The 14,043-nt window shown below is 45.6% G+C and overlaps 1 protein-coding gene across 1 annotated transcript in view; it reads right to left on the reverse strand.

Moving 5' to 3' along the window:
- The window catches only part of ANKRD11 (ankyrin repeat domain containing 11), a 269,053-nt gene that overhangs the window by 240,457 nt on the left and 14,553 nt on the right, over nt 1–14,043 (reverse strand). The window lies entirely within an intron of this gene.

Below are 14,043 nucleotides of genomic sequence, written 5' to 3' on the forward strand. Positions count from 1 at the left end.
ATGGCCAGGATCTGACAAACAGGAATGCACATAGGAACAATCAATCACCCTACCAAACACTCCGATTGCAACAATAAAAAAGGGGAAGACACAAAAACTGAAAAATAAGTAAAGCCAATCTAAAAATATGACACTCGCCCTGGCCGGTTTGACTCAGTGGATAGAGCTTCGGCCTGCGGACTGAGGGGTCCCGGGTTCGATTCCGGTCAAGGGCATGTACCTTGGTTTCGGGCACATCCCCAGTGGCGGGGGCGTGCAGGAGGCAGCTGATTGATGTTTCTAGCTCTCTATCCCTCTCCCTTCCTCTCTGTAAAAAATCAATAAAATATATTTTAAAAAATAAAAATATGACATTCTATTCCAAACATCTCAGTAGAAAATAAAGACCCCCTACTTGTTGCCCTGGCTAGTGTGTCTCAGTTGGCTGAGCATCTTCCTGTGCACCAAGAGTTTGAAGGTTCGATTTTGGTCAGGCACATGCAGGCTTCATCCTCAGTAGAGGATGTGCAGGAAGCAGTCGATCGAAGCTTCTCTCTCTTTCTTCCCCTCCCACTTCCTCTCTTCCTAAAATCAATTTTTTTAAAACACATATTACTTTTTTTTTTAAAGGCCCCTACATATTAACCAACACGATGTGATGTCTCCATCCCACATGTGAACATTCCCCCAGCCCAAGTCAACACACCATGTCCCAAAGAGATCAGGTCTCAAGTCTCACAAACTGGCTGCCTGCCCCCCCACCCCTACCCCAAGCAACCTGGATATCCTACTGACATAAGCAGCCAAACAGCATCCACGTGTGTCCCTTTCATCCTTGCTCAACAGTCATACACCAGCTGGAGGTTGCCCTCCCTTCATGAGCACTCTTCTTCCATCTGTTGGCATCATCTGGCTACAAGTGGCAGCTTCTTCCTATTACATTTCTCATTCGAACTTCTCATAAACAATTTTTCTGTATTATTCCTCACCAGAGGATATTTTTCCCATTGACTTTTAGACAGGGAGGGAGGGAGGATGAAAGGGAAGGAGAAAAACATCAATGTGAGAGACATTGGTTTCCTCCCATACTTGCTCTGACCAGGGCAGGGGATGGACCCAGGGCAGGGGATGGAACCCGCAATCCAGGTACACGCCTTGACCAGGAATTGAACTGTGGGCTGACACTCTAACCACTTAGCAACGATAGTCAGGGCTCATAATTTTTGATGCTTAATAAAGACTACTTATCCCCATAACCCTAACATCAAAAAAATAACACCTCAAGCCCTAGTCGGTTTGGCTCAGTGGATAAAGCGTCAGCCTGTGGGCCAAAGGGTCCCGGGTTCGATTCCAGTCAAGGGCACGTACCTTGATTGCAGGCCCCTGGTCAGGGCGCATGCAGAAGGCAACCAATGGATAGGTTTCTCTCACATCGATGTTTCTGTCTGTCCCTCTCTCTTAAAAAAAAAAAAAAAAATCAATGGAAAAATAATCCTGGGATGAGGATTAACTAAAAAATCACACTCAACAGAATGAAACTGTGATTATTCCAAAGTTTACCAGGATGAGGTTGTCTGGAAAAATAAACCTATCTGAACTGAGCCGTCCTCACATAAAAATAACCCCACACCAAGAAAACATCCCACCTTTGATAACTTTATGGACAATGTGTCCCCCGGTTCCCTGTGTGTCCTCAACCTAAAACTCAGTCCCTTGAAAATCATGGTTCCTAAGAGTTGCCGGTGTCAGATAACTGACCTCAGGGAAGTGTAGCCACTAAGAAAACATTAATTACAAGGCAAGTTTGCCTCCTATATAAATCAAATGTGGCTTGAATAAAAAGTGTCTCACTACACAGAAATTATTTTTAATAAAACTGAGGGAGCCTGCCTAACCGGCTTGGCTCAGTGGATAGTCAGCCTGCGGACTGAAAGGTCCCGGGTTCGATTCCGGTCAAGGGCATGTACCTTGGTTGCGGGCACATCCCCAGTGGTGGTGGGGGGGGGGGGGGGTGCAGGAGGCAGCTGATTGATGTTTCTAACTCTCTATTCCGCTCCCTTCCTCTCTGCAAAAAATCAATAAAATATTTAAAAAAAAAAAAAAAAAAAAGGCCCTAGCCGGCTTGGCTCAGTGGATAGAATATCGGCCTGCGGACTGAAGGGTCCCAGGTTCGATTCCGGCCAAGGGCACATGCCTGGGTTGCGGGCTCCATCCCCAATGTGGGGTGTGCAGGAGGCAGCCAATCAATGATTCTCTCTCATCATTGATGTTTCTATCTCTCTCCTCCCTTCCTCTCTGAAATCAATAAAGAAATATATTTAAAAAAAAAAAAAAAAAAAAAACCTGAGGGAGCCCTAGCCAGTGTTCTCAATGGTTAGAGCATCGACCCATGCACAAAAGGATCTAAGGTCTGATTCCCAGTCAAGGGCACATACCTTGGTTGCAGTTTACTCCCTGCCCTGAGCCTGGGAACATTTGGGAGAAAACTGGTCAATATGTGCCTCTCAACGTCAAAGTTTCTCTCTCCACCCCTATCCCTCCATTTTATTCTCTCTGAAAAGCAATGGAAAAATATATCCTCCAGTGAGAATTAACAACAACAACAAAAGAAAAAACTTGAGGGCTATTTAAAGCAGCCTGAAAAACCTATTGCCCTTGATTAATCAGCACTTTATATCTGCCTTTGAATATATTCAGTTTATAGACCTGTGAACAGGTATCTTTTAAATTATCTTTCAAAGCAAAGGCACATACAGATAAACTAACACTCCAGCAATAAAGACAAGGGAGAGAGCTTAATAGTCAAAGGGAGAGGCTGCACAGAATTTGGTAGAAGACATCAAAGCCCTTCAAGGGGGCAGAAATCCAATGGCCTATGCCTGCTCACAAGTTTTATATTTTTTGTTCTTCAAGGGGCAGGTTTATTGATCTTTAGAAAGAAAGAGAAACAATGATGTGAGACAAACATCAACCATTTGCTTTCCCTATGTACCCCTACTGGGGATCCAGCCAGCAACCTGGGAATGTGCCCTGACAGGGAATCAAACTGGTGAACTTTAGGTGCACAGGGCAATGCCCAACCAACTGACCCACATCAGCCAGGGCTCACAGGATTTTTTAAATGGCATTACTGGTACTGAGTGAGCACTACTTACGCCTTTTCAATTTTTTTTCTAGCTTTATTGAAAAATAATTAGCATACATCACTAATAATTAGCATAAGGCAAAGAGCATGAAGATTTGATTTACATTTATTGTGAAACTAGAGGCCCGGTGTGCACCAGTGGAGTCCCTCGGGCTGGCCTGCAGGGATCGGGCCAAAACCAGCACTCCAACATCCCCAAGGGGTCCCAGAATGCGAGAGGGCTCAGGCCAGGCCGAGTGACCCTACTGATGCATGATCGCTGGGAAGGGACCGCAGGAGGGCTCCAGGGCATGTCCAGCCCATCTCGCCAAGTTCCAATCAGTCAAACCCCAGAAGCAAGCTAACCTACCGGTCCGTGCACATTATAATGACTAGTCGAATGGACGGTCGGACACTTCACGTATTAGGCTATTATTACGTAAGACTAGTAGCCCGGTGCACGAAATTCGTGCATGGGAGGGGGGGGATCCCTGAGCCCAGCCTGCCCCCTTCTCCAATCTGGGACCCTTCGGAGGATGTCCGACTGCCAGTTTAGGCCCGATCCCAGGGATTGGGCATAAACCGGCAGTCGGACATCCCTCTCACAATCCAGGATGGCTAGCTCCTAACCACTCACCTGCTGTCTGCCCAATCACCCCTAACCACTCTGCCTGCCAGCCTGATCACCCCCAACTGCCTCCCCACTTCTGGCCTGATCGCCCCCAACTGCCCCCCGTTCCGGCCTCATCAACCAAAATGGTCCCCCCTGCTGGCCTGATCACCCCCAACTACCCAGCCCCACGGGCCTGATCGCCCCCAACTGGCCCCCCTGCCTGCCTGCCTGCCTGCTCACCCCCAACTGCCCCAACCTGCCAGGCTACTCGCCCCCAACTGCCAGCCTGATCGCCCATAACCACCTCTGCCTCAGCCCTGGCACCATGGCTTTGTCCAGAAGGATGTATGGAAGATCTCTCAGTCTAATTAGCATATTACCCTTTTATTAGTATAGACTAGAGGCCCGGTACACAAAAATTTGTGCACTTGGGGGGAAGGGGGGCCCCTCAACCCGGCCTGTGCCCTCTCGCAGTCTGGGAACCCTCGGGAGATAACGACCTGCTGGCTTAGGCCTGCTTCTGTGTGTCAGAGGGCAGGCCCAATCCCTAGGTGCAGCCCCTGGTCGGGCTCAGAGCAGGGCCGATTGGGGAGTTGGGGCGCCGCCCCCTGTCATACACAGAGCAGGGCGATTGGGAGGTTGTGATTCCACCCTCAGTCACACTCAGGGTAGGGCCGATTGTGGGGTTGGGGCACCATCCCCTGTCACACTCCAGGTAGGGTTGATGGGGAGATTGCGGCGCCACCCCATCATGCACAGAGCAGGGCCAATCAGGGGGTTGGGGCACTTCCCCCTGTCATTCACAGAGCAGGGCCCATCAGGGGGGTTGGGGCTCTGTACCCTGTCACGCACAGAGCAGGGCCGATCAGGGGGTTGGGGTGCCGCCACTCTCACACTCAGGGCAGGGCCGATGGGGAGGTTATGGCTCTACCCTGTCACACACAGAGCAGGGCCCGTGGGGGGGGGGGGTAGGTTGGGGCGCCGCACCCTGTCACACACAGAGCAGGGCCGATCAGGGGGTTGGGGTGCCGCACCCTGTCACACACAGAGCCACAGGGCGATCAGGGGGTTTGGGCGCTGCCCCCTGTCACGCTGATCCCGGTGCCGGGAGGCCTCGCGGCTCCGCTGATCCCAGTGCTGGGAGGCATATTACCCTTTTACAATATAGGGTAGAGGCCTGGTGCATGGGTGGGTGCCGGCTGGTTTGCCCTGAAGGGTGTCCTGGATCAGGGTGGGGGTCCCCACTGGGGTGCCTGGCCAGCCTGGGTGAGGGGATGATGGCTGTTTGCAGCTAGTCACACCCCCTTCAGGGTGGGGCTCCCCACTGGGGTGCCTGGCCAGTCTGGGTGAGGAGCTGAGGGCTGTTTTCAGGCTGGGGGTGACTGAAGCTCTCAACGGCTCCTTTTTTTCTTTTTTTTTTATTCTGGGCCAGCTTTAGCTTTGAGGCTTGGCTCCAGCTCTTAGGCCTCTGCTGCTGAAAGTAGGTTTCTGGCCTTTGCTTACAATGTTGCGATCCTGCTGGCTGAAGCCCGGCAGGTTTCTGGGGTTTTGTTTAGCTTCTATGTTTGCTACACAGTTGCTTAGAGTTGCAGCTCAGAGGCCTGCAACGGCAGGCGGGGAACGTTGGAGTCCTCTGTCACTGAATCAAGCAAGCCTCATGTGAGTTTCAAGCTGCCTGGCTGCCGGCCGCCATCTTGGCTGCCAGTTAATTTGCATATTGCCCTGATTAGCCAATGGGAAGGGTAGCGGTCGTACGCCAATTACCATGTTTCTCTTTTATTAGATAGGATTATTATATAGGATGATTACCACAATAGGTTCAACTAACATCTATCTTCTCATATAGCTTTAAAAAAGAGAGAGAAAAATGTTCTCCTTGTGATAAGAACTCTATAGTCAGCATGTTGTACAATACATCCCTAGGATTTAATTATCTGATAACTGAAAGAATGTATCATGTGACCACATTCATCCAATTACCCCTCCCTCCACCTTCCTTACCTCTGCTTAGTACAAATATGAGCTCTCTGAATTTGGTTTGTTTTTAGATTCCTCATATAAGTGAAGTCATGAAAAAACCAAGATGGCGACATAGGTTAACGCCGGAGATTGCTGCCTGGAACAACCACTTCAGAGATATAACTAAAGGACAGAACAGACATCATCCCGAACCACAGGAAGGCTGGCTGAGTGGAAATTCTACAACTAGGAGGAAAGAGAATATCATACCGACTCAGAGGAGGCGCAGTGCTGAAGTGAAATACTCAGGTGCGGAGTGCGCGTGCGTAGCGGGCTGGCGGCGAGGGCGCGGTTGTTGTTTTCAATCGGGAGGGAGTTTCAGACTCTGAGCTCCAGACCCGGGCGAGTCTCTGGGGACCCAGACTCAAACGGGAGAAGCGGGACTGTCTGGCTTCGGTCGGAACCCGGAACTCGAAAGCAGCTTTCTCTCCGAGGTTTGCAGCGGTTGCTGGGACTCTGAGAGGCAGAGCCCCTAGGGACGGAACTGAGAGCAGCCATAACTGCTCGCTCTGCCCGCCCTGTAGATCCCCGGGACCCGCCCCGCCCAAGCCCTGCACAGAGAAATTTGCCAGATAGCCTCAGGCAAACGCTAGATTAGCACTGCCCTAGAGATCCAGCACAGAAGCTCTCCCACTGCAGACACAGCTGACTCTCATAGCCAGTTAGCCTGGAGGTCAAATCACCCTTGGTATTGCCGACAATCAAGGCTTAACTACAACAAGACTGCGCACAAAGACCACTAGGGGGTGCACCAAGAAAAGATAAAAAAATGCGGAGACAAAGAAACAGGACGCAAATGTCAGAAATGGCAGATATAGAGCTCAAAACCACACTTTTAAGGTCTCTCAAGAACTGCCTAGAAGCTGCCGATAAACTTAGTAAGGCCCTCGAAAAGACTGGTGAGACCGCCGATAAATGTAGTGAGATCCTCAAGAAATCTAATGAGACCCTCGATGTTGTGATAAAGAACCAACTAGAAATTAAGCATACACTGACTGAAATAAAGAATATTATACAGACAACCAACAGCAGACCAGAGGAGCGCAAGAATCAAGTCAAAGATTTGAAATGCGAAGAAGCAAAAAACACCCAACCAGAAAAGCAAAATGAAAAAAGAATCCGAAAATACGAAGATAGTGTAAGGAGCCTCTGGGACAACTTCAAGCGTACCAACATCAGAATTATAGGGGTGCCAGAAGATGAGAGAGAGCAAGATATTGAAAACCTATTTGAAGAAATAATGACAGAAAACTTCCCCTACCTGGTCAAAGAAATAGACTTACAAGTCCAGGATGCACAGAGAACCCCAAACAAAAGGAATCCAAAGAGGACCACACCAAGACACATCAGAATTAAAATGCCAAGAGCAAAAGACAAAGAGAGAATCTTAAAAGCAGCAAGAGAAAGAAACCCAGTTACCTACAAGGGAATACCCATACGACTGTCAGCTGATTTCTCAACAGAAACTTTGCAGGCCAGGAGGGAGTGGCAAGAAATATTCAAAGTGATGAATACCAAGAACCTACAACCAAGATTACTTTATCCAGCAAAGCTATCATTCAGAATTGAAGGTCAGATAAAGAGCTTCACAGATAAGGAAAAGCTAAAGGAGTTCATCACCACCAAACCAGGATTATATGAAATGCTGAAAGGTATCCTTTAAGAAGAGGAAGAGGAAGAAAAAGGTAAAGATACAAATTATGAACAACAAATATGCATCTATCAACAAGTGAATCTAAGAATCAAGTGAATAAATAATCTGGTGATCATAATAGAATCAGGGACATAGAAAGGGAATGGACTGACCATTCTTGGGGGGAAAAGGGGTGTGGGAGATGCGGGAAGAAACTGGACAAAAATTGTGCACCTATGGATGAGGACAGTGGGTGGGGAGTGAGGGTGGAGGGTGGGGTGGAAACTGGGATGAGGGGTGTTATGGGAGGAAAAAAAGAGGAACAAATGTAATAATCTGAACAATAAAGATTTAATTAAAATTTTTTTAAAAAAAGTGAAGTCATATAGTATTTGTCTTATTCTGAGTTACTTTACTTAGTATAATGTCTTCAAGGTCCATACATGTTGCCACAAATGTTGATTTTCTCCTTTTTAATGGCTGATAATATTCCATTGTGTATATGTAATATATATACCACAATTCCTTTTAAGATTTTTTTAAAAATATATTTTATTGATTTTTTACAGAGAGGAAGGGAGAGATAGAGTTAGAAACATTGATGAGAGAGAAACATTGATCAGCCGCCTCCTGCACATCTCCTATTGGGGATGTGCCCGCAACCCAGGTACATGCCCTTGACCGGAACCGAACCTGGGACCTTTCAGTCCGCAGGCCGACGCTCAATCCACTGAGCCAAACCGGTTTCGGCAATACCACAATTCCTTTACCCATTCAACTATCAATGGGCACTTAGTCTGTTTCCACATCTCGGCTATTTAGAATAATGCTGCTATAAACAAGGGGATACAGATATATTTTTGAGTTATTGTTTTTGTTTCCTTTGGATATTCCCAGAACTGGAATTGCTGGATCATACAGGGGTGCACAAAAGCAGGTTTATAACTGTTCGCATGGAAAAAGACACCCAGGTCATGATCATAATAATATGAGAACTTTATTTCACATATGCACGGCTATAAACCTACTTTTCCCAAACCCTGTATACTAGTAGTAGTTCTACTTTAAAGTTCTTTGAGAATCCTCTATACTATTTTGCAGAGTAACTGCACCAATTTACATTCCCACCATCAGTGCATCTCCACATCTTTGCAAGCATTTACCTCAGATAGAATTTTTTTTTGTTAATCCTCACCTGAGGATATTTTTCCATTGATTTTTAGAGAACGGAGGGGAAGAAACAGAAAGAGAGAAACATCGTCAATTGGTTGCCTCTCACATGCGCTGGGGCTGGGAAGAGCCTGCAACCAAGGTACATCCCCTTGACCAGAATCGAACCTGGGACCTTTCAGTCCGCAGGCTGACGCTTCATCCACTGAACCAAACTGGTTACGGCCACACATCTGAAAGAGACACATCGATTGGTTGCCTCCTGTACACATCCTGACAGGGGCCAGGGATCAACCCTGCAACCCAGGTAGCATGCCCTTAACCAGGAATCAAACCCCCACGACCCTTCGGTGCTAGGGCTGACACGCTAACCACTGAGTCCACTCAGTGCAAATCTGTAGCTGCCTTTTCACTTTGTTGATGGTTTGTTTTGCTGTGCATGAACTTATTAAAGGTGCATGAAACAAGAAAAAACACAAATGATAATAAAACATTAATATAAACTCACCAACATCTGGAATGGACTTGACTTTTAGATTTTACATTCCAAATAATTTTTATTACTTAACCAAATCGGAACAGTTGAGAAATAGGCCCATATGGGGACAAAACCTAAAACCACTGCTTCACCCACACCATGCTCTACCTGCCAGAACATATCAGCCATACAGTGGGGCCTTCAAGCAAGGAAGCCTGAATGATCTCCCCTATAACAGAAGCCAGGGAGAACCACTGGCTGAGGGAGAACCTTTTCTCCTGGGATGCAGTGAGCAATACCAGAAGAATCTATTCATGAAAATCAACATCATCAAACAGTATCAACTATTAATAATGAGTGTCTGCCTGGATGGTTTGGCTCACTGGATAGAGTGTCGGCCTGGGGACTGAAGGGTCCCAGGTTCGATTCCGATCAAGGGCATGTACCTTGGTTGCGGGCACACCCCCAGTAGGGGATGTGCAGGAGGCAGCTGATCGATGCTCCTCTCTCATCGATGTTTCTAACTCTCTATCCCTCTCCCTTCCTCTCTGTAAAAAAACAATAAAATATATTTAAATATATTAATAAAATATATTTTAAAAAAATAATGAGTGTCTACTTCTCTGAATTATATTATTTACTTCAGTAAAAAAAATTGTGAATTATCAGCTCTAAATCTTATTAGATGATAAAAGTAATTACAATTTCAGCCGTAAAAGCTACAATTTAGGAAATTTAGCCACTAATAACAAATATTTACATGGGAATGTTTAGAAGTACCCTACGCTGTTGATAAAAACACAGATTCTATTCCAACTCTCAGACCTTATAAATGGAAGTGTGGGCTGGAATTAAAACCCGCATGCCAGACTATGCACAGAATGAACACGTTAAACATTATTCTGTTTGCCAGAAATCTCTCCTCCTTCCTTTACATGCCGGAAACCAACTTACAGACTCCCCAAGAGGTCTAAAGCTGTCATTTTTAAAATCAGGTAAAGCTTGGAACCACAGTTAGCGTATATCTGGTACCCTTATATCTATTATTTAAAATTCCATGGTTTAGCCCAGCTAGCACGGCTCAGTGGTTGAGCATTGACCTACGAACCAGGAGGTCACAGTTCAATTATCAGTCAGGGCATATGCCCAGGTTGCGGGCTTGATACCCAGTGTGGGGCGTGCAGGAGGCAGATGATCAATGATTCTCTCTCATCACTGGTGTTTTCCTCTCTCTTCCTCTCCCTTCCTCCCTGAAGTCAATAAAAATATATTAAAAACTAGAGGCCCAGTGCACAAAATTCTTGCACGGGGGGGGGGGGGGGGGGGAGATGGTCCCCTCAGCTCAGCCTGCACCCTCTCGCAGTCCGGGAGCCCTCGGGGGATGCGCTTGCCAGCTGTGAGCCCGGCTTCTGGCTGAATGGCGATCACTGTGGGAGCCCACTGATCACCAGGGGGCAGCTCCTACACTGAGCATCTGCCCCTTGGTGGTCAGTGCACGTCATAGCAACTGGTCGACCGGTTGCCTGTCTGCCCCCTGGTGGTCAGTGCATGTCATAGCGAGAGAGTGAGCAGCCTTAGCATACCATTAGCATATTACACTCTGATTGGTTGAACGGCCAACTGACAGTATATTAGGCTTTTAGTATATAGGATAGATAAATAAATAAGTAAATAAAATGCCATGGTTTAACTTCCTTGGCCAGTGTGGCTCAGTTGGCTTAGTGTTGTCCTGTGCACTGAAAGGTCACCAGTTTGATTCCTGGTCAAAGTACATGCCCACATTGTGGGCTGGATCCCTAGTCGGGGAGCGTGTAAGAGGCAGCCAATTGATGTTGATATATATATCCCTCTCCCTTCCTCTCTCAGTAAAAACATTTTTTTAATGTTAAAAAAACACTTTAAAAAAATGCCATGGTTTAAAATCTCAGGACTTTAGTCTACAAACAACTCCATTAAAAAGAGCACAGTCTGGGAATAAAAGTGAGCACAAAGTGTTTCCCTTCACCTTAAACTCAACAGCCCAGGACAGACTGACTTCACCCCCAGCTGCAAACACTTGGAAACCAAATAGCCTTGATTAGCCCATTGATCTTAAATTATTTTTATGTAACCTAATTCACTAAAAGCATAGCCTTCAAAAGTATACTGGACAAACAAAAAAACAATAACAAGCCAACCACAGGTCCTCAGTTTGGCTCAAATAAATTTTTATAAAATTCAAACAGAAATGCAGTGGCTGCTATGATCCCTGCCTGAGATTTTCCCTGAGTCCTTTGCCCCATCCGCAGTGTGATCAGTTAAGTCATGGGTAACTTACAGACCTACACTGAATTGTTCTGTATCTTCTAAACATGATCTCCTAAATCAAGAATGGACAGTGGTTGGATTAGCCCTGTGACAGTGTAACAACTGTAAAAACTAGTCCTGTCTCCAGATAAATAACCGTTTTCAACCAATGAAAGGTAAAATGCTCTTATGTTATGGAGGGGTTGGTAACAAAGGGATTTAGCAGAACTGTGAAGATTTTAAGTAAAAATAAATACATGGAAGTTAGTGCACTACACACAGGCCTGGCCCTTAGGCAACTAACTCCCTTCAAGTACACCTTGCCCTGGGCACTTGCAAAGATCAGGCTGACCAAAACATTTACTTTTGCTCTCTACTTATTTCTGCATCTGCGATTAAACTATAAGCAATTCAGGGCCTCAATAGAAACAGTAGAGCTTATGGAGAAAGCCACCAATCCAAGGTTCTCTCAGCCAGATGCCTGAGTTTTACCACTGCCCGCTCACAGACAGACCAAAGGACAAAGTTCTCTGGATCACAGCACATGATAAATAGTGCTATGATAGACCAGGATAAAGGCTAGATTCTATTGATTAGACTAGAGGCAAATCATACTAGTTAATGTGTTTAGCACAGACTTAAAATATTAATGTTTCTTTCATATAGTATTATGTATTTCTTGCCAGTATTACTCCTTCCTCAGGCCATAAGCCCTTTTTTAACTTTTAAGATTGATCTTTCAAGCAAACATTGATTAGAGATCTACTGATATGTACATAGAACTATGGGAGATACAAAACAAACACAAGTCCAAGATTAAGCCTAACAATGAATTTGGGCAAATAGCACGATCCCTGTTCTTCCTTCTACATAACCTCCACCAGCAGGCTGACGACTTCTCCAGACTCCAAAATCCCTAGGCCAGTGATGGCGAACCTTTTGAGCTCGGTGTGTCAGCATTTTGAAAAACCCTAATTTAACTCTGGTGCTGTGTCACATATAGAAATTTTTTGATATTTGCAACCATAGTAAAACAAAGATTTATATTTTTGATATTCATTTATATATTTAAATGCCATTTAACTAAGAAAAATCAACCAAAAAAATGAGTTCGCGTGTCACCTCTGACACACGTGTCATAGGTTCACCATCACTGCCCTAGGCCCTCCTATATGAACCCAAAACTGCTATCCTTGGCCGGCAGTTTATACTGTCTAATAAAATCAACTGCTTAAGGGCAAGGACCAGACTCTGTCTTGGACATAAGAGGTGTTCAAACTAAAGGCTGAGCTGAAAAGTGTTACCTTTCCCAGGTTCTTGGTCTCTACCTGTCAGACTTCCCTAGAGAGCATTTCCTCTCCTGACCAAACTCCCCATTTCTCCCTCCAGAATGCAAGCATCACAAGGCCAGGGGCATTCAGGCTTGTCACAGCATAGAGATGGCGTATGCACAAGACAGACAGTCAGCACTGAACCATAGTCTCCCCTTCCAGGCCTCTATTCCCCATCTCCTTTGCCCTGTCCTTTTATAAAACTACTTACTCATCACTTGTTTGGACCATTGATTCCACTCTGAATCAACCTACCCTCTCATTTCCAAGTATTTTTTAAATATCTAAATACTTTTTAGCTAGCAAACACCATTAGGTCTTTACAACTTGCCTATGCAGGCCACTTTAAGAGTCCCCTCCCTGTTTTAAGATTCTCTAGTCTAGATCCTCTCAGGAATCTGTTAGCCCACACTGCTCTACTGGAGAGCTCATCCTCCTCTTGCCTAAGGGATCCCTTCCTCACTGACAGGCCCCAATTCAGGTTAGTATGCACTTCACTCCTGTTACTTTTCTGGTATGGGCATTTTTACCATTCATCTGAATTCAAGTATTATTCCTACAACAAATTTTAAAGCCCTTCATCCATTTATAACTGGTTGTTTTTACATTTTTCCCTAGAAAATGGTCTTCCTACCTTCTATAATAGTGTTTCTAGTGAGACACATTTTAAACCCAGTATTCATCCAAAGCAGAGAATGGTGGGAGTAAAAGTACAAACTAGAAGACAAAACAGTGGCCTTATATTCACCTCCTTTCATAAGCAGTGGCCAACCTGAGATGATTCTCTCTCTGCCAAATCCCTAGAATCCTTTTTCTTGATATTCCAAGTTTAGGCACAGGAATACTGCAAAGTGTTCCACTCACCAATCACTCTACTTTCATCTGGTCTGTCCACACTGTCAGACTCTGACACATCATGTCCTGCTTCAGGCTTCCTCCTCAGGAGGCCAAATACAGGCATCATTCCAAATCCCATACAATTTGACTCCAGTCCATTCTCCTAACTTTATCTGCTACCATTTTCTTTCATGGGCTCCATGTTCAACAGGTCTAGCTGACATTCTCATGTTACATCCCATCTCCCAGACTTTGTTCAGAGCCTTCCCACAGTCTACAATGGCCTCACCCTGCTCTCTGCACATTGACATTGCACCAATTCTCAAATAGCATTGATTCTTAAATAGCACATCCTCCATTACATCTCCCAGATAACAGAGTCGAAAAGATTTTCTCTCCCCTGAACTCTTGCTTCTTTTCATAGTACCCCTAAGTGCACCTGTTTCTCCCCACTCTCAGTGAGGTAGGGTTATGTTCACAGTCATCTTTGTTTCTACAACACAGCCTTGCACACAGTGAGCAACCAATACACATGACTACGTCTGTGTAAGTACGGAAAAGTGTAAGTTTTTT

The sequence above is a fragment of the Myotis nattereri genome (genome assembly GCF_964212035.1).
Source record: "Myotis nattereri genome assembly, chromosome: 15".
In the NCBI taxonomy this organism is placed as follows: domain Eukaryota; kingdom Metazoa; phylum Chordata; class Mammalia; order Chiroptera; family Vespertilionidae; genus Myotis; species Myotis nattereri.